This window comes from Vidua macroura, chromosome 15 (assembly GCF_024509145.1).
Source record: "Vidua macroura isolate BioBank_ID:100142 chromosome 15, ASM2450914v1, whole genome shotgun sequence".
Classification (NCBI taxonomy): domain Eukaryota; kingdom Metazoa; phylum Chordata; class Aves; order Passeriformes; family Viduidae; genus Vidua; species Vidua macroura.
The window spans coordinates 834540-854332 of record NC_071585.1 but is presented as its reverse complement, the minus strand read 5'-3'; the positions used below and the strand labels follow the sequence as shown (position 1 = coordinate 854332).

The 19793-nt window shown below is 43.0% G+C and overlaps 1 long non-coding RNA gene across 2 annotated transcripts; it reads left to right on the top strand.

The window, feature by feature from the left end:
- The first annotated feature begins 6711 nt into the window (after nucleotides 1-6711).
- Nucleotides 6712-19225, top strand: LOC128814862 (uncharacterized). Of its 2 annotated transcripts, none has more exons than XR_008439492.1 (3): nucleotides 6712-6937; nucleotides 15384-15536; nucleotides 17660-19225. It is a non-coding gene; the product is annotated as an uncharacterized LOC128814862 (long non-coding RNA). The 2 variants fall into 2 exon arrangements; XR_008439491.1 differs by having other exon boundaries at nucleotides 17441-19225.
- The last annotated feature ends 568 nt before the right edge of the window (nucleotides 19226-19793 follow it).

The window sequence follows — 19793 nt, the reverse complement described above, 5'->3', positions numbered from 1 at the left end:
ATGAGGGTTTATTGGGGGTCCTACCCCTGGGAAGCAGCATGGTTTCTGAGGGAAAAGGGAGGAAGAGGGAGGAAGGGGGAAAGGGGAGGGGGAGAGAGGGGCCGAGAAAGCACCAGCCAAGAGAGCCAGCTAAGAGAGAGAGAGAGCCCCGTCCCCCCGGCACCCTTAAGAGGGAGATTCAAAGTGGGCACGGAATAAGATTTGGGCCAATGGGATTACAGACACATGATACTTCAGAGGAGGATTACAGGCTTGGAATAAACCATACACTTTCGAGGGATGAGACAGAGCATACCATTTAACTAAAGTGTAACACCACACAGCTCTGAACGCAACCCCCCATGGGAAGCATCCACACTGTTATCCTTATATGCTTAAAAGTTTGTTTATGTTTGTTATAGTATAAGTTTAAGTTTTGTTCAGCTAAGAATTGACAATCAAAATAACATCTCAGTTTCCGGTACTGTTCCATAGAGCGCTCTCCTTGCAACCCTAATTGGGACCAAATGGAAGAAAGGGAGTCGGTACAATAAGGGTCATGGTAAAATGTCTCCAGAAGAAGGGAAAACCAGAGGTGGGAGGCAAGACTGGATCAGGAACTACCTCCAGGAAAAACTCTCGGGGCACCGAGAAAACCCCTGTCGATAGAGAGGTGAGGAGGCCAGCCTATACCAGACTCCCACTCGTAGCAATGCCACTACTCATCCACTTTGAAGGAAGTAGAGGAAACACTTGTGAGAAGTGTTACTATCCCTTGTATAGAGGAGATACAGTAAGTGTATTAATCAGAGTACACACCAACATGAATCCCAAATGTATCGACCACTCCCAGTTAACAACCTGTAAAGAAAATAATAAAATATATTGGCTGGCTAAAAATATTGCAAACCCAAGCCAGAGGATGTCAGGAGAGTGCCCTATGAAAGAAAGATGGGTATGTTTTGAACAGAAAAGTGAAACCAACTTAGAGGACACATTCAAAGAGAAAGAAGTGCACTTAAAAAGACAAAGGGATAGAGAGAGACAAATATATGGAAATAATCTTTTTATCTACATGGTAGAAAACATTACAAACTAATTTAATTTGACTGATTGTTGGGTGTGCGGGGACACACACTTAAGTGAAATTTGGCCATGAGATGGTATCAGTTTAGGCCCCCTAGATATTTTAAAATGGATTACATCAAGAAAAAGCATGGTACTACCCAAAAGAAGGGAAGGAGAGTGGAAGCTAAAATCAACAATAATAGGGGAAGAGTGTTTCTCAAGAAAAGGGAAAATGTATACTATAGAAGTAGGAGAAACACCATGTAAAAGATATCTAGCAGCAAGTGACACACACACCAGGCAGATCCCAGAAATCCCCCATTCACATTGGTGAATAGAAAAAACTGAAAGTAGATGTGTATACAGTGAAAAAATGTTTGAATGCTTAGGAGATTATATTAACCCATTCTGGGCAATAGAAACCCTATCCAAATATTGGAAACACATAACAAATTAAGATTCTAATTTCTGGGATGCACCTAAAAAATTTACTTTGGATCTGTGGTAATGCAGCATATGTGAAGTTACCGGGAGGGTGGACTGGGAGTTGCACAATTGGAACAATAAAGCCATCCTTTTTCTTACTGCCTGAAGATGCAAAATCAAACTTGGGAGTCCCAGTATATGATGATCTGGACAGAAAGAAAAGGAGTTTAATTGGCAGAACCCAAAATTGGAACAATGAAATTTGGACCCTACAAAAGATTATCAATACTTATGGGCTGGCTCCCTGGGCCCAAGATGGATCCTGGGGGTACAGAACCCCAGTATATATGCTCAATAGAATCATCTGTTTACAAGCAGTACTTGAAATAATGTCAAAACAAAAAACTCTGACCATTGATCTCTTAAACCAGCAGCGACAACAAACACGATCAGTAATTTACCAGATCCGATTGGCAGTAGACTGCCTCCTCGCAGAGAAAGGAGGAATCTGCAGGAAACATAATACTTCAGAATGCTGCCTAGAGATCAATGACCATAGTCATGTAATTAAAAACATTACTCAAAATATTAGAAAACCAACCTATGTTGGAAAGCAAAAATGGGCCCCCTTGTTTGAAGACTCCTATTGGTGGGACAACTTGTTCTCTTGGAATAGTAAATGGTGGAAGAAATTGGTCTTCTTTGTAGCGTGTGCACTAGCAAGTGTAATATTGCTAGCATGTGCAATTCCATGTCTAGTCCAGATAGTAACTAGCATTGTCCAAGGCAGCATCATGCTGCAAGATAACGTAGAAGGGAAAAATGACAAAAAATGAATGTTCGTAAAAGAACAGAATGAACGGAATGGCAAAGACATGCTTGAACAGTACGAGAAACTGAGAAAAGTAGAAGTTGAATGTTAAAAGGTTGATGCAGGCTGGAAGCCTGATCAAATAGTTAGAGGGGGGAATTGTCAAAAATAGGTTAGAGACTGTTGAAAATAGTTAATAATTGTTAAGCATATACTGTTTAAAAGTTTGGTTATTATATTTTAAAAGGGGTTAAGAGGACAGTTATAAGAAATATGATAGGTACCGTATTACACCTAAATAAAGTGCATCCACCCCCCTACCCACCCCCCCCCCCCAAGCAAAAATGAGCCAGCCTGGACAGAACTGTAATGGGCCAATCAAGCACCTTAAACCTTCATGCAAATGAAGGATCCCAACAGCAACCAACCCAAAGGAACATAAAACAGTATAAAAAGGGGACATCTGACCCAGTGAATCTGTGCCACTCCACCTGGAACATCAGGAACATTGCTAGTCAAGAAAGGAAGAAGCTCTAGTGCCGGCACTGCAGCATCCTCACTCATCGAGAACATTCCGGCTCGACCCATGGGCCCTCCAAGCTTTAGGCCTTATAATAAATGCAGAAATCACTTTAGTACCAGGAGTGTGTTCCCGTTTATAACAATTGTTACAGGTGCATATTGTAATACTGGCTTTTCACAAATATTAAAATGGATTTTATATGTGTGATATTAAAGTAACTTTGCTATAAAGATATAGCTTTTATTTCTGTTGTTAATTAAGCTTAGACATAGAAGTGAAATAGCTGATATAAGTATGCTTTTGTTGAAATGCCTGCTTAGATGGGATAACATCCAATGAACACAGGATGAGGACACCTGCTACAGATATGCCAACTATCAGCACTCACCATCTGAAGAGAGTGTGGACCAAGGCCCATTCTGGAAGTGATAAAGAGAAGGAGCCAAAACCACAGCCAAGAAACACGCAAGCTCTAAAAAGGGAGACCCAAGGAGGGGCCATGTAAAATAGTTCCTGGAATATGTAAACTAGTTTATGGATATGCATAAGGATCTATGAATATGCAACAGGCTGATGTAAGGGGGAAAAGGTATTTAAGGGGTATCCCCAAAGGTGATGGTGTTCTCTTGGCTAAATGCCAAGAGGCACCCAGCCATAATAACCTTTGCTCTGTGGTCCTTGTCTCCTATTGTCCTTTATTAAACTTTTAAAATTTTCACGGGAGAGTGAACGTGTTTTTCACAACTGTTAGTCAAGGTCTTTTTCTTATAAGGTCATGTTCTGAGTTCATCTTTCTCATTGGACCTTGTGCCCCTACACTTGGCTGCATTTGCCCTGCTCAGGGGTCTTTGGAATCTAGCCTCTGTACCTGCACCATGCTTGTTATTTTTGTTATTAAATGTGAGAAATTATACTCACTTCCAAAAATTTAAAATTTTTATTAAAACCTTATCAAAGAATACAACAGAAGACTCAATAGAGAAAATACTACAGTGCCAGCAGCAGAGGATTTTTTCCCACGATGTGCTCATACACACAATGGATGTTCTGCCTTTTAACCCTTTTGCCCCCCCCCCCCAAAGTTCTGTCCATCGACTCCTTCTTCACTGTCCAGTGGTGAGATCACTTTCTTACATCTTGCTTGGAGGTCAGGCATTGCCATAGTAATGAGCCAACCCGCCCAAGAGAACAGTGCAAAAGGGAGGGAACATTACAATAAATCTATAAAACTTCTCTTAGCATATATATAATATTTGCCCTTCAATTGTGAGAGTCAATCATTGCATTACTCATTTATCACATTAAAGTTTTTATTTTCCGGGCTAGTTCAATTGTTCCCATCCCTCTTTATTAGCTGGCTCCTCCCAGCTAATCTGAGCAGGGGGATCACAGTGGGTTCCTAAGCGCATATCTGGCACCCCAAGAACAGGGACCTCACACTGAGGGACCTCCTTGGTTTTGGTTTGGCTGAATCTTGGCAAACTGGTATGACTTTTTTCTCTGCTGTGGATTAAATCTTAAGCTGACGTTACTGGAAGCCGCCTCTCGGACCTGGTTTGGTTCTTCTGGATGCCTGCCCTAAAAAAGCAGGTAAACAGAGAAAAGGATACGCTTATTCCCGCCTGATCCTCCCTTTACCGGGTGGGAATGCCCACCTAATCCCGATTAAAAAGGGAATAAAACTATCTAGACCTCAGAGGAATGTTTATGGACTATTTAAAATACTTTTAGCAGTCGACAGCACGAAAATCCAAAAACGTGAGTGTGAAAAACGCCAATAATTTGGTTTTTAAAATTTTAAAAGTTTAATAATAATAAAATGGTTATAAAAATAGTAATACAATTAGACTAATAAAAATTTAGAGTTAGGACAATTACAAGTCCATAAAAAGCAAAGAATTATGGACTTCTGGATGCTGTTGGGCCCTTAAGCCCAATAAGCATGCCTTGTGAAAAAAGGAATAACCTTAAAAGCAATAGCCTGTTGCATATCCATACATCCCATACATGATGCATAAATTCCTTGCAAATTAAGAGCTTTTCTGGTTTTTATCAACTTCTTCTCCTTAATTCTGGTGGTTCCATAAAGACGGAGAAAAGGTGGAAGAATGTTTGCCTTTTCCAATAAGGAGGCCGTAACTCTTTATGGGCCCCGTCCCTGCCATCTCTGTGCGAAGAATTTCTTGATTATCTCATCTCCTTCTTGAGCTGGTTAAAAAGTATCTTACATAGTATAGTTTCTATTTTAACATTGTGTTATAACCTAAAAATACATTTAACACACTACTTGAGAGAATTAATATAGCATAGCTTTCCAACATTACACATATAATATTCATTGTAACATTTGCGAAAAGCCAATCATAAAATATGCATTTTTCACAGTGAGTTAAAAAGTTTCCTAAAATGGGTGTTGCAAAACTTTCTTGCTGCTGTCCGGGGAGAAACCCCGCCTGCTTCCACCACAGCTGCAGCAGCCCGCGGCACAGCACCGCCGGCTGCCAATACGGCCCCGCTCAGCACAGCAGAAAATGGCACAGACTGTGGTGTGTTCTCTCCGGGATTTTGGGATTCTGTGGGGGTTGCCCTTTATGACCTGGCAACCAAGGGATAGTCTCTCGCGGTTTGTCTGCTCCCTGCTTTCCACACGGTTTTCGAAGCACTTAAGGCCGAAAAGCTCCAACTCCCAGCACCTGACTCCTCCCCTACCCTGCCAGTGCAGCAGGACCCGGGCGGTCTGAGACCATCCCGCCACAGCGACCCCTTCCGAAACCGGGACTGCTTCCAGCCCTTCTAACCCTGGGGAGGGAATTCGAGAGCAGATCTTGTTGCGTACACAGGAGCCAAAGCTTTTAGCTACTCCTGCTCTCTCATTTTCTCTCCCTTGTCACCCCTCAGACTGCCCTGGAATGGGATATGGGGTTGAGAATGCCCCTGAGTGCAGACAAAACCTAGACAGGGTGTTATAAATACATATTATAATATTGGCTTTTTGCAAATATTAAAACAAATGCTAAATGCATAATGTTAAAGAAACTTTGCTATAAAGATACCGTTTTTATTTCTGCTATTAGCTAAACTTAGACACAGTAGTGAAATAGCTGACATAGTTATGCTTGTGGTTCGAGCTGCCTGCCTGGTTGGGATAACATCCAATGAATGTATGATGAAGACCCCTGCTACTGACATGCCAAACTATCAGGGTCTACCATCTGTAGAAAGTACGGACCAAAGCCCAGGCTGGAGGTGATAACGCACTAAAACCACAGCCAAGAAATGCACATGCTCTAAAAAGGTGGACCCAAGGAGGAGCCATGCTAAACAGTTCTTGGAACATGTAAACTAGTTTGGGGAAATGTTTAAATATGCATTATTGTTTATGAATATGCAATAGGCTGATGCAATAGAAAAGGTGTGTAAAAGGTGTCTCCAAAATAGCAGGTATGCTTTTGGCTCAATGCCACATACCCAGCTGTTAAACTTTGCTTTATTTTTGTATCCTATTGTCCTTTATTAAACTTTTACATTTTTACAGGAGAATTAGCCTCATTTTTCACAACAGTTTACTCAGCTACCCTGTATTCCCTTCTGCCTCCTCCACTCGGGATGTGAGACGGCGGTGGCCATGTCACCTTGGACTCCTCTCCTCCACCTTCCCCTGTGCCTTTGCTACCCCAACCCCCTCCAATTCATCTGAATACCCTGTTGCATTGCCTGCTAATGACTCTGCTAATATGTACTCCTTTCGAGATGATATGTCACTTCAGGTTTCACCCCTGAGCTCCACCCTCGCTGCCCAGGGTCCTGATGCTCCTGCTCCAGACTACAACTCCCAGCATGCCTTAGACCACGCCCCTCCTGGGGAAACCGGAACCACACCCACCACAGTCCCAGAAGCGCTGATTCCCAAAATAGTGGCGCTCATGCCAGCCATGTGAGCAGAGGTATTGGAGGACAAAAACAACATTGTGCCTGCACCCCCTCCTCCTCGGAAGAAGACATCACTTCTCCTGGATCCAGTGATTCCATCGATCCATGGCAGAAGACCCGGCTAACCACGGTAAAAAACAGCAGGGAGAGGATTGGCCCTACATGGAAACCTCTAGCCTACAGGGATATAAACGGACTGAGTAAGGCCGCCAAAAACTACGGAGGAAATTCTTTCTTTAACAATCTAATGCAAGCTACTTTCTGTATATATCCTTTAACCCCTCATGATTTAAAACACCTGGTGACTGTGCTGCTATCCCGACTAGAATACATTCTGTGGGAGAGGGGTTCAAAGAGACTGTTAATTCAGCTGTTGTTTGTTGAGGACCAAGCAGGGTCGGTGTAAAGACTACAACACCTTGCTGGAGAAGAGCCATATTCCCATCCCACTGAGCAGGCTGCAAACCTCCTGAATGCAGTGCTTGATGATATTAAAAATGCAGCAAGGAGAGCATTCATGCCAGTGCCTGATAGTAATACACCTGTTTTAGACTTTGTAATTATAAAGCGAAGGCCTGGCAAACCACGCATAAAGCTGAATTCTTGGCTTCCCTTCACCAGAGTTATTCACAGCAATTGTTATTATTGTTATTATTCATCATATGGATAGTATACTTTTTGCAGCTGGAAATAATTCGTCTTTAGATGCAACTTTAAAAGCCACTATCACAGTTATCCAACAGGCAGGGCAGACCATCGCAGAGGAAAAGATACAACAGACATCACCCTAGAAATATTTGGGACTCAAAACTCACTCTCAGACGGTACAGCATCAATCATTGCAGCTAAATGAGAAACAACACTCTGTGATAGATGAGGAATGCAATGGTTGACTCTCACAATTAAAAGGCAAATATTATGTATATGTTATGAGAAGTTTTATAGATTTATAGTTACGTTTCACTCCCTTGCACTGTTATTACAGGATGGCCTGGGTAGTCGGGGCATTTGGGAGGGTTGGCTCATTACTATGGCAATGCCTCACCTCCAAACAAGATGTAAGAAAGTGATCTCACCACTGGACAGCAAAGAAGGAGTCGATGGACAGAATTTTGTGAGGGGCCAAAAGGGTTAAAAGGTGGAACATCCATTGTGTGTATGAGCACATGGTGGAAAAAAATCCTTTGATCCCGGCACTGTAATATTTTCTCTATTCAGTCTTCTGTTGTATTTTTTTGATAAGGTTTTAGTAAACATTTTAAGTTTTTGGAAGTGAGTATCATTTCTCACAATGGAGGCTCTTTCCAGGATATACACCTTACCCTGGTGACCCTAGGAGTTTTCAAAAGAGGTGCGCCCCACCACAAGTCTGGTGGAGTCTATTGGACCCTCTGAGGACCACCAGTGGTTGTAGGTTGAAAGCGCAAAGACACCAGGAGACTGGATAAAGAAAAGAGGGGAAGGGGGGTGAGTACCATCCTCGTAACTATTTTTGGCCAGATTGTACTCCATAATTCTGGTGTATGAAAATCAGCTTCAAACAAGTAATACACAGGACCTGTCCTGTTCTGATGAAGCATCAGGATATTGGATGGCTGAAAGGAAAAAAAGAACAGCAGGACACCTGGAGGGAGGAAAATGAGCACCCTGTAGATGAGGACCCCAAGGCCTGCGGGATGCATGAGACTGAAGGATTTGTGGGGACTTGGGAGTTGGGATGACCACATTTTTGTTGGGACAGTGAGCTGCAGTGGGGTTCCCAACCTGCCCACACAAAAGGAGTCAGTGTAAGACTCCAAGTGGTGTGGCGGCTCACGCAGCGCCTGGAGCAGGGCTGACTCTGGTGCGCAGCCAGCTCTATAATTTCCAGAGGCAACCAAGGCCGAACCAAGGAAGGAAAGTCAGGGTAGGCTGGCTGCCAAGCTGAATCGCGGTGGGGTGGATCCATTGAACCAAGTGGTGGAGTCGAGGCAAGCCAGCTGCCAAGCCGACTCACAGTGGAGTAGAGCCACTAAACTGAGCAGGGAGAGTTGGTGAGCTGGCTGCCAAGCCAAATCGCAGTGGGGCAGAGCCACTGAGCCAAACCAAAAAAAAGTTGGGGTGGGGCCACAGTTGAAGCTGAGCCGAGTTGGGCCAGGGGCAGGGAGCAGAGTTCAACCTTGGGACCAGAGCACTGAACGGAAGAGGAAAGGAAGGGCAGGCACCAATCCGGTGATATGGAAGTCCCTGGATCTTATGTGGTTTTTTTAACTTGTCGCAAGAGGTTTGTTTGTTTGTTTGTTTTTCCTCTCTCTTCCCTTTCCTTCTCTTTCCTCATTTCCTTGTTTCTTTTTCCCCCCTTTCCTGTACCCTTCTTAGGGAGGTAGGCTCTGTCAGGAGGGCCTGTGGTTGGAAAGGCGGGCTCTGCTGGGAGAGGGCCTGTGATCAGCCGGTCAGGATGGGACTATGGGCGAGTAGGGAATCCCCAAGGGGAGAAAGAGAAATTGAGGAGGTACCAATAGGTATACCCCCAAATAGCCCACTGGCAAGGAAGCTAGCCCGGTGGAAATATGACCCCAATACCAGAGATAAGGATGAGCTCAAAACGATTCAGTACTGCATGGTAGAATGGACCAGAAGGGAAATTAGGAGTGATTATGTACATTGGCTGAGATATGGATCAGACGAAGGGTGGATTTGTCGGGCATTAAACATAGGACTAAGAAACCATTCAATCAGGAAGAGAGCAACTACGCTGCCTGCTGGAAGGGGGGAGACTTCACCCTCAAAGGTGAGTGTTTTTAAGGTATCAAAAAACAAAGACTGGGATCTGTTAGAACACTTCTTCCCCCCCGCACCTCCAGTAGCTCCAACTGCACCTGCCCTGCGCCCTGATGGGCATAGCCAAAACACCAGAAACACAGTGGCGCAATGAGCAGAAAGCAGATCGGGGGATGGGAACCAAGCAGCGGGATTATGTCCCCTGAAGGAAGTACCACCGGGTGGGGCGCAGGGAGGAATTGGATTTGTAACTGTACCTCTCAGCTCCTCTGATGTAAGAATGTTCAAGAAAGAATTAAAAGGATTACTAAAGGACCCCATTGGATTAGTGGAACAGTTAGACCAGTTTCTGGGGCCCAATATTTATATGTGGGAAGAGATGCAACCAATAATGACCATGTTATTCACACCAGAAGAAAGACACATGATCCAGGTGGCTGGGATACAGATATGGGAAATGGAGCACATGCAAGGACCTCCTGGGGACCTGTAAAAGCCCACAGTACACCCTAATTGGGACCACAACAGCACTGGGGGAAGGCAGGACATGGAGGAATATAGAACATTAATTATAAGAGGTATCAAAGAGGCAGCTCCATGAAATCAAAATGCTCGTAAGGCTTTTGATGAGCAGCAAAAGAGTGGCTAGAAAGACTGAGGAGAAATATTAGGCAATATTCAGGGGTTGACCCTGATACAGTGGCCAGACAGATGTTAATAAAGTTAAATTTCATCACTCACACTTGGCCAGATATATGGAGAAAGTTAGAAAAGTTACATGGTTGGCAAGAAAGGATTAGAAGGATTTTAAGAGAGGCACAGAAGGTGTATGTAAAGAGGGACGAAGAGAAGGCCAAGGCAAAAGGCAAGGTAACTGCCATTAGGGAAGGAAACCAGCACATAAAGAACAACCCATGTAAGGGAGGGGAACCCTGAATGTAAGAAGATAGATGGAGGGGGGATGCAGCTCCTTGGGACTGGACACAAAAAGGAGAGTTTGGGAAACAGGGGAACCTAGGACCAGTTTGCTTTTACTGTAGAGAGAATGGGTATATCAGAAAGAATTGCCCCCAGAGGGAAAATGACCTAAAAGTCTATGATACTGAGCAAAAAGAAGAAGTGGAAGATTAGGGGTGTCAGGGGCTGTACCTCCTGGGGACAGAATACCATCAGGAGCCCTTGATAACTCTAAAAATAGGTCCCCAGGAGGGAGAATTTGAATTCTTAGTAGACACAGCAGCTGAAAGAACTTGTGTTTGTACAATTCCAAAGGGGTGCAAAAAGAGTCAAGATACTGTGCAAGTAGTAGGTGCAGAAGGGGAAGGGTTCAAAGTCTCACTTAGAAAGCAAGTAAAGTTTGAAGGGACAAATAAAAAAGTAATTGGGGATGTCCTATTAGTTCTAGAAGCAGGGTGCAATTTATTAGGATGGGATTTACAGGTGCAGTTGGACATTGGAGTACTCCCAGAGGAAGAGAAAATGGTAGTTAAGCTTCTCCAATTAAGGGAAGAAGATGAGGAGAAAATTCATAAAATGTTGTAGGCAAAACTGAAAAACCGAGGTAAATTAAACATGAAACTTATAATAATAAAAATAATTAATGAGAACCATCCAGTTCAGGTGCAACAATACTGTCATGATCTGCTAGAAACAAGCAGGGTGTCGTGATGGTTTGTTTACTGATCCTAAAAATAAAAAAGGCAAACAGCACAGGACCATCAGTTTAATCACAACAAATGCACCTTCATTTCACCAACAGCAAATGCGATAGAGGGGACAGAAAGGAAATAAAGGATAGGAAGAAAAGAGGGGGAAGGGGCATATAGCTACCACTGTCGAGATGAGTTCCTCAGTGGGCCAGCCACATGGATTCGCCATCATCTGTGGGAGTTAACCAAAGTCATCTCAGAAAGTTGTAGTTTATATAGTCTTTAGCCAAAGCAAGTGGCCTCTGGCCAGAAGGTGGGGAAGATTGATGGGCCATTGTGAAGACACCCCTTGGTCTGTGAAGCAGGTGCAGGCATGCAGGGACAAACCACCGCTTGTCAGAACCTGTTCCAATGCAGTGTTCTGTGGAAGCACAGCGAGTGCACCTGCTAACAGGCACTTGGCAAGCATCCACCTCGGCCAGGACAGAACTCCTGTCAGAGGTCTTCAGGGTCCTTGCAACGATCGTGAGTGAAATGAAGGAAACTTTGGACTATCTCTTACAAATACCCACTCTTCCTAAAAGGTAGATGAGAACTGCAGCTAGTGATCCAGGACCTACTCGAGAAGAGGACCTTAGAACCATTATGTCCCCCCATAATAACCCATATTACCAGTAAAGAAGTCAGAGGGGACTTACAGGCTTGTCCAAGACTTGAGAGCAGTGAATAAAAGAACAGTGAATCGATACCCAGTAGTGCCTAACCCCTATACACTACTGAGTAATATCCCCCCAGTACACCAGTGGTTTAGTGTGATAGACCTAAAAGATGCTTTTTTGGGCTTGCCCACTAGCAGATGAAGGTAGGGATATATTTGCCTTTGAATGGGAGGACCCCGATTCAAAGAGAAGGAACAGCTTCTGTGGACTAGGTTACCCCAAGGGTTTCCTGAATCCCCAAATCTATTCGGTTAAGTACTAGAAGTACTACAACTGTTCTCCATCAAACATGAGAAAACTTATCCAATATGTAGATAATTTGCTTCTCTCAGGACAGGAAGAAAAAGAAGTTCAGGAATCCACCATAACATTCTTAAGTTTTCTGGGAGACCAAGGACTTTGGGTATCAAAAGGGAAACTCCAATTTGTAGAGAGGGATGTAAAATACCAAGGACATGTGATTTGTCAAGGGAGCCAGTGACTGAACCCTGAGAGATCTCACTTCTACGGCCTAAAACTAAGAGGGAAGTTAGAAGGTTTGTAGGCTTCTTGGGATATTGTAGGCTATGGATTGAAGGATACATGCAGGCCATCCAGTTCTTGTATGAAAAGTTAGAAGAGATTAGGTGGGAAAAAGAAGATGAGCAAAAGCGTGAAGCTTTAAAGCAAAAATTAGTCAGTGCACCAGCACTGAGTCTTTCTGCCTTAGGCAAACCCTTCTATCTGTTTGTAGATACAGAAAAAAAGGGTAGTGCATGGAGTATTAGCCCAGGACTGGGGAGGATCCAGGAAACCAGTGGCCTGTTTATCAAAATTGCAAGACCCTGTCAGCCAGGGGTGGCCAACCTGCATTCAGGAGGTGGCAGCGAGCGCCCTACTCAAAAGAAAGCAAAAAATTAACCTTTGGGGGGAAATTGAAAATGTATACCCCACACTCAGAAGTATCTTAAGCCAAAAAGCTGAGAAATGGCTCACCGATTCCCAAGTGCCACGAAGCCATCTCAATAGATAATGATTTAGAGCTAATTGTGAGTAACCTACTCAACCCTGCCCAGTTTTTATATGGAAAACCAGGTAAAGAATTAATACATTATTGCCTAGAGGTTATAAACTATCAAACTAAAGTAAGATAGGACCTAACGGATCAACCACTCCAAGGAGGGAAACGATTGTACATTGATGGATCTTCACAGGTAATCCAGGGGCACCAGGTACCGGGGTATAGTGGATGAAGGGTCAGTAGCCATAGAAAAGGGAAAGTTACCTTCCAACTGATCAGCCCAAGCATGTGAGTTTATGCCCTAGAACGAGCTCTGGAAACAATAACACAGAAAAGAGGAACAATATATACAGACTCAAGCTTTTGGAGTAGTGCATACCTTTGGAAAAATTTGGGGAGATAGGGGCTATAAAATTTAAAGGGAAAGGGACTGATTCACAAGAAACTTATTTCAGAAGTGTTATACAATTACCAGAAGAGGTGGCAGTAGTATATGTTAAAGGACATCAAAAAGTGGCGACTCAAGAGGCACAAGGGAACAATTTAGCAGATTTAGAATCTAAAAATACAGCCAAATCAGGGACAGAAAAACTAATGATGGTATTAACCCCCATGAGAGAAAGGCAAGAAGTCCCTGTATTCAGTGGGATGGAAGAGTAAGGACTCCTTTAAATAGGAGAGAAGAAAGATCACGAAGGGAAGTGGAGATTAGCAGATGGGAGGCAAATGTTGAATAAACCCCTTGCCAAGAAAATGCTAGAAGGCATACATGATACAACACATCGGGGTACACAAGTGCTGAGTGATCAGTACCTAAGGGACTGGGGCTGCATAGGAATTTTTGGAATAGCTAAGCAAGTAACTGAACGGTGTGTGATATGTCAACAAGTGAAAAAGAAAGTCATGAGGAAAACACCCAGAGGAGAGTGAGAACTAGCCTTACGGCCTTTCAGAATATCCAAGTAGACTTTACCGAGCTTTCCCAGGTACAATGGTGGAAGTTTTTCCTAGTGATGGTAGGTAACTTGACTCATTGGGTAGAGGCGGTACCCACTGTTAAAGCCAATACCAATGTTGTGAGTAAAACACTTCTAGAATTAATCATCCCCTGACATGGGATGATAAACAGGATTGATTCAGACCAAGGGACTTATTTCACATCTAAGATATTGCAGAAAGTTGTTCAAGCCCTGGGAGTAAAATGGGAATGACACACTCCATGGCATCCACAGAGTTCTGGTCATGTTGAGAGGATGAATCAAACTCTTAAAAGAACTCTAGTTAAGCTGATGATTGAAACCAGATGTAATGGATGAAATGTCTCCCTTTATCCTTGTTAAGAATTACAGCCCAACCCTGGTCAGATCTGGGAGTCTCACCCTATGAAATGATGTTTGGCTACCCTTCTTGACCTCGCCTCAGAAAGTTGCCACCTATGAAGAAGGGGAAGCCAATGCCAAGACATATGTTATGTCTATAGCACAATCCTTAGAAGGGCTAAGACTTAAAGGGGCAATTCCTCAAAATACCACCCTGGATTTCATAATCCATCATATTAATCCCAGGGATTGGGTAATGATCAAGTCATGGAGAGATCAGCCTCTAACCCCTCAGTGGGAAGGTCCCTTTCAGGTTCTGCTCACCACCCAACCAGCTGGGCAAAGTGCAGAGCAGGGATGCACTCATGCCGACAGAATTAAAGGCCCTGTGGAAGAATCCAAAGAATGGAAGGTAACATCCAGGCTGGGTGAAACGAGATTGACTCTCAAGCAGAGACCAAAAGACAACCAGAAAAACAAGATGCCCAAAAAGCAGAGTCAAGCTTCCACCCACCAGCTTGAGAACTGTTTTCCTGTTTTAATGGTGAGAATTACAAGCATCTGAAGTACACAAGGGACCCTTAGAGGTAATGGGGCAGCTTCCTTAAGAACCACAAGTAAAGTTAGACAAGGAATGGAGGGCAAGATCGGGTTGGCCCCTTTGTTCACTACCAAGAAGATTCCATAGCCCTGCTGCAGGTGGCAACCCTGTAGGCCTGGTAAGGTAGGGACAAAAAGGCCATACCAGACTTCTGTTATTCCTCAATTGTCTTTTAATACAAAAGGGACTAGAGGGCAAGACCGAGTTGGCCTCTGTACTCGCCACTAAGATACACTGACTATGGGTAGCAACCCCATAGGCAAGGTGGATGAGAGTCAAAGCCATATCGGACCTCTGTAATGTCCTTTTGTTCATTCCAAGTAAGTGTGTCCAGGGAAAACCTGAGATTTCTTTCTTTGGTTGCCACTGTCCTTGCCCACATCAACAGATGCTAGCATGACTCATTCAAGAGAAAAAAAAAAAAAAATTGAGGTAATTGTTTGAGCCAAATTACTTATAGAAAAGGAAAAGGAGGGTTTGTGATAGATGAGGAATGCGATAGTTGATTCTCACAATTAAAAGGCAAATATTATGTATATGTTAAGAGAAATTTTATAGATTTATAGTAATGTTTCACCCCCTTGCATTGTTATCACAGGATGGCCTGGGTAGTCGGGGCATTTGAGAGGGTTGGCTCATTACTATGGCAACACCTGACCTCCAAGCAAGATGTAAGAAAGTGATCTCCACCACTGGACAGCGAAAAAGGAGTCGATTGTCAAGACATTGGGAGGGGCTAAAGGGTAAAAAGGTGGAACATCCATTGTGTGGATGAGCACATGGTGGAAAAAAATCCTTTGATCCCGGCACTGTAATATTTCCTCTATTCAGTCTTCTGTGGTATTTTTTTGATAAGATTTTAATAATCCTTTTAAATTTTTGGAAGTGACTAGCATTTCTCACAACTCCATGATTTACAAAAACTATTAGGAAAATTAACTGGGTCAGATCTCTGCTGGGAATTACTAATGAGGATTTGTTTCCATTGTTTGCTTTGTTAGGGGGGGATTCTGGGTTAAAATCACCAAGGCAGTTAACTGATGAGGTAAGGGATGCCTTAAATAAGGTATCCCATGCCATTCAAACTCATCAGGCACACAGAATGAATCCAAACTTAACATTCCTGATAGCTATTTTGGGAAAAGGACCCCAACCCCATGCCTTAATTTTTCAATGGGACTCCGAACCATCTGATCCTTTATCGATTTTAGAGTGGGTTTTCCTACTCCACCAGACTGGTAAAACTATAACAACTAAGCCAGAGATGATGGCTCAGCTTATAAGAACCAGGTCATATTTACTTTCTCTTGCAAGAAAAGATTTCTCCACTACATTCCTACCTACAACTACTCTATATCTAGGGTGGCTATTGCAACAGTCGGAATGCTTGCAAATTGCACTCTAAAATGTTACCGTGCAAATTTCAATCAGTTTCTCTAAATATAGGCTGTTGCATTCCTCCCTTAGGCTGATTCTTAAATCTTTAAAAAGTGTTGTACCCCTTGATGCACTAACCAACTTCACCAATGGATCAGGACGGTCCCATAAATCTGTTTAACTTGGCAAAACCTTATAACACATAATTGGGAATCTAACACTGAAACAGTAGAAAGTTCACCACAAATAGTTGAATTAGCTGCAGTTGTTAGAGCTTTTTCTAAGTTCACATGTCCTTTTAACCTCGTAACTGATTTTGCTTATGTTGCACGCATCGTCGAGAGAGCTGAAAATTCGTTCCTAAAGACAGTTTCTGATGATCAGTTATACTCTTTGCTTAAAACTTAATTTTGTTTCTTTCTCAGAGACAGCATCCCTATTTTGTCATGCATATCTGTTCTCACACTTCCTTACCAGGATTTCTATCCAAAGTCAATAGACAAGCCAATACCTTAACTATGACCATACACACTACACTTCCAAACATCTTTAAGCAAGCACGGCTCAGCCATGCATTCTTACACCAAAATGCACCTGCCCTACTACCCATGTTTAATATCACTAGAGATCAACCTAGAGCCATTGTCACTACATGTCCTGACTGCCAGAAATATTCTCAGCCATCTATTGGGGGAGGAGTAAATCCTAGAGGGCTTCACAGTTTACAAATTTGGCAAAGCAATGTGACCCCTTATGCGTCTTTTGGTTGCTTTAAATACATACATGTTTCAATAGACACTTTCTCAGGAGCAATCTTTGCCTCTGCTCACATAGGTGAAGTGGCAAAAGATATTATTAAACATTTTCAACTTTAAGCATCCCACAAGAAATAAAAACAGATAATGGGCCTGCCTATGTCTCCCAGAGAACACAGCAATTTTTAAATCTGTGAGGGATCAAACATATCACAGGCATTCCACACTCGCCCATGGGCCAATCAATTGTTGAGAGAGCAGATGGGTCTCTTAAATACCTGCTAGAACAACAAAAGCCAAATAGGAATGTTATCCCCACTTGAAAGGCTTGCTAAGGCCACATACGTGTTCAATTTTTTGAATAGTTCCTAAATGGAACCAAATCCCCCAATTATCAGGCATTTCTCTAACACAGCAAATTAAAGGAGAGACTTCCAATGTTAAAGATCTTGAAACAGGCCAAATTATAGGACCCTTTCCTCTGATTCCTCCTGGGGAAAAGGGTATGCTTGTATGTCTCTAGGTAAAGGACCTCGGTGGGTTCCAGCAAAGAACATCATGCCATATCTGCAGCCTCTGCAAGATCACCAAGAAGCTCTACAGGAGGAATCCTGAGAAGAACCTGCAGAAATGATACCTTGAGGCTTGCAAATAACCATCTCTCACTTCCTATCTGTTGTTAATTAATGCCACTATTTTCTTAACCCCTTAAACATTATTAATTTTTGAGTTTAACCCACAGGTTGTTCCACTGGAAATGGCTCCTAGGAGACTCCTGTTCACTATACCCATCCTGATCGATGCCGTGCTCCTCGCTAAGACCTGGGAAGTCCCACAGCAAAGAAAAATGTCTGGGTTACATTAGCTAACATCACCAAGCAGGAAACCCTGTGTCTGTCAGTAGCCACCCCTGATAACCCCTTTTCCACCTGCTTAGTGGTGTTATCAATGGATGTGTGGCCCTTAAACAAGGATGCCATCCATGTTTTGCTTCCTCACAAGGAATGGATTCACAATCCCATTGATAACTGGGATTACTGGGCCAGGAAGTTACCACATGCACCACTAGAACCCCAAGAACTGGAAATTCTAGGCTCTGTAAAAAAGTATTTTTGTGTTAGATTTCATTATATCAAAATTACTCCCAATTTATTATATACTATCATTACTGCCGGTGCTATAACAAAGCAACCAGATACATTGTGGGATGTTTCCCCACATCATGCAGTTTATAAAAATGAAAGTACCTGGTGTAACTACACCCATCATTTCCTGGTCCAGAAAACACCCATTACAGTTACCACCTGGGACATTTCTCATTTGTGGAGACAGAGCATGTCCTGCCATTCCATCTTGCATTAAGGGCAGGCCATGTAGCCTGGGGAGGCTTACTGTACTAGTGGTACAGGATATGCCATATGACCAAGCCCCAGGATTGGCTTCTCCCAGTCAGATCTCTTGTAATGCTGCAAGCATTTCACTGGCCAGATCCCAATGAGGCGTGGAGTTCAGACCAATGAGAATATCCAGACCAGGTCTTTCAAAATGCCCTTTATAAGGGGGTGGGGGGTGTGGAAAAGAAATCTCTCTGTTGCCACACAAACATCTGGGGGTGCGTTGTGTCTTCGTCTCCTTGCCCCTCACCCCTGCCATGTGCAACCTAACATGTAGTGACCTCCGAAGTGATCAGGACTCAGCCATAGCCTGGCACAGAGCAAAGGAGACAGATGGCCAGCTGGTTTTTGGTCTAGAACTGAATTAATAAACAGCCTGAGAGCTGGGAATTGGAGTAAAACCTGGACAACAGGACATCAGAGCCTGGATTGGTGCTTGGAACCAGAGGCAGCCTGAGAGATGGGAACAGCATAAAAGGAATGGTGTAAAAACCAGACTTTTGGTGAAAAATTGGGATTCACTGGCTAGACAGTGGTGTGAAAAATGTATATTTTATGATTGGCTTTTCACAAATGTTACAATGAATATTATATGTGTAATGTTGGAAAGTTACGCGGTATTAACATTTTAATAATAGAGTAAATGTAGTTTTGCAATTAAAATTAAGCTTTAGTAGTTAAAATAGAACCTATGGGTGTGAGATAAGATAATCAAGAAATTCTTCGCACAGAGATAACAATTACAGAAACCACTAAATTTTCCAGAGGAGAGGAATTTATGGCTTTCCTTATCAATAGAAATGAACTTCCTCAAGCCTGACTTAGACTCGAAGGCGCCTGGGGATTAACAGAAATTTTTTTATAAGTACCAGACGAATATCTTGTTTTAAATAAAATACATGCATAATCATGAAGTGTTTTGTAAATGCAACAGGTTACCCCTCTTAAGGGGTAAATTCTCTTTTAACGGGGTCCTTTTTCCTGGCTCATTTTTTCCAGAAAGCGGTACCCAGTCCGGGCTGTAACTCTTTGCTGTTATTGTCTCATTAATTGTTCTAACTCTAATTGTCCAACCTTTATTACTATATTCGTATTATTATTTTATAACCATTTTATTTTTATTAAACTTTCATAAATTTTTAAAACAAGTGATTGGCGTTTATTACACTAGTAAAAACCCCCTCAGCAGACAGCAGAAAGTACTGCGAGGGTTTAAAAACCTGTTCTGTGGACTAAAATTACAACCGAGACCATGGAAGCTTGGATATCAGGACCAGAAAACACCGTGATAAAGGTATTGATTTTCTTCTTTCTAAAAAGAGGGATTTTTTTCCCTGGGGAGAGAGGAAACCCCGGCTGATGCCAGCATTATCCAGGGAGCGGGTGGGATGGATTGCGAAATCCAACCATGTGGAGAGATGGAGGTCACCACAGCCCAGGCTTCTCCGAGATGCCCTGCGCCCTCCCCAGGCTGCAGTAATC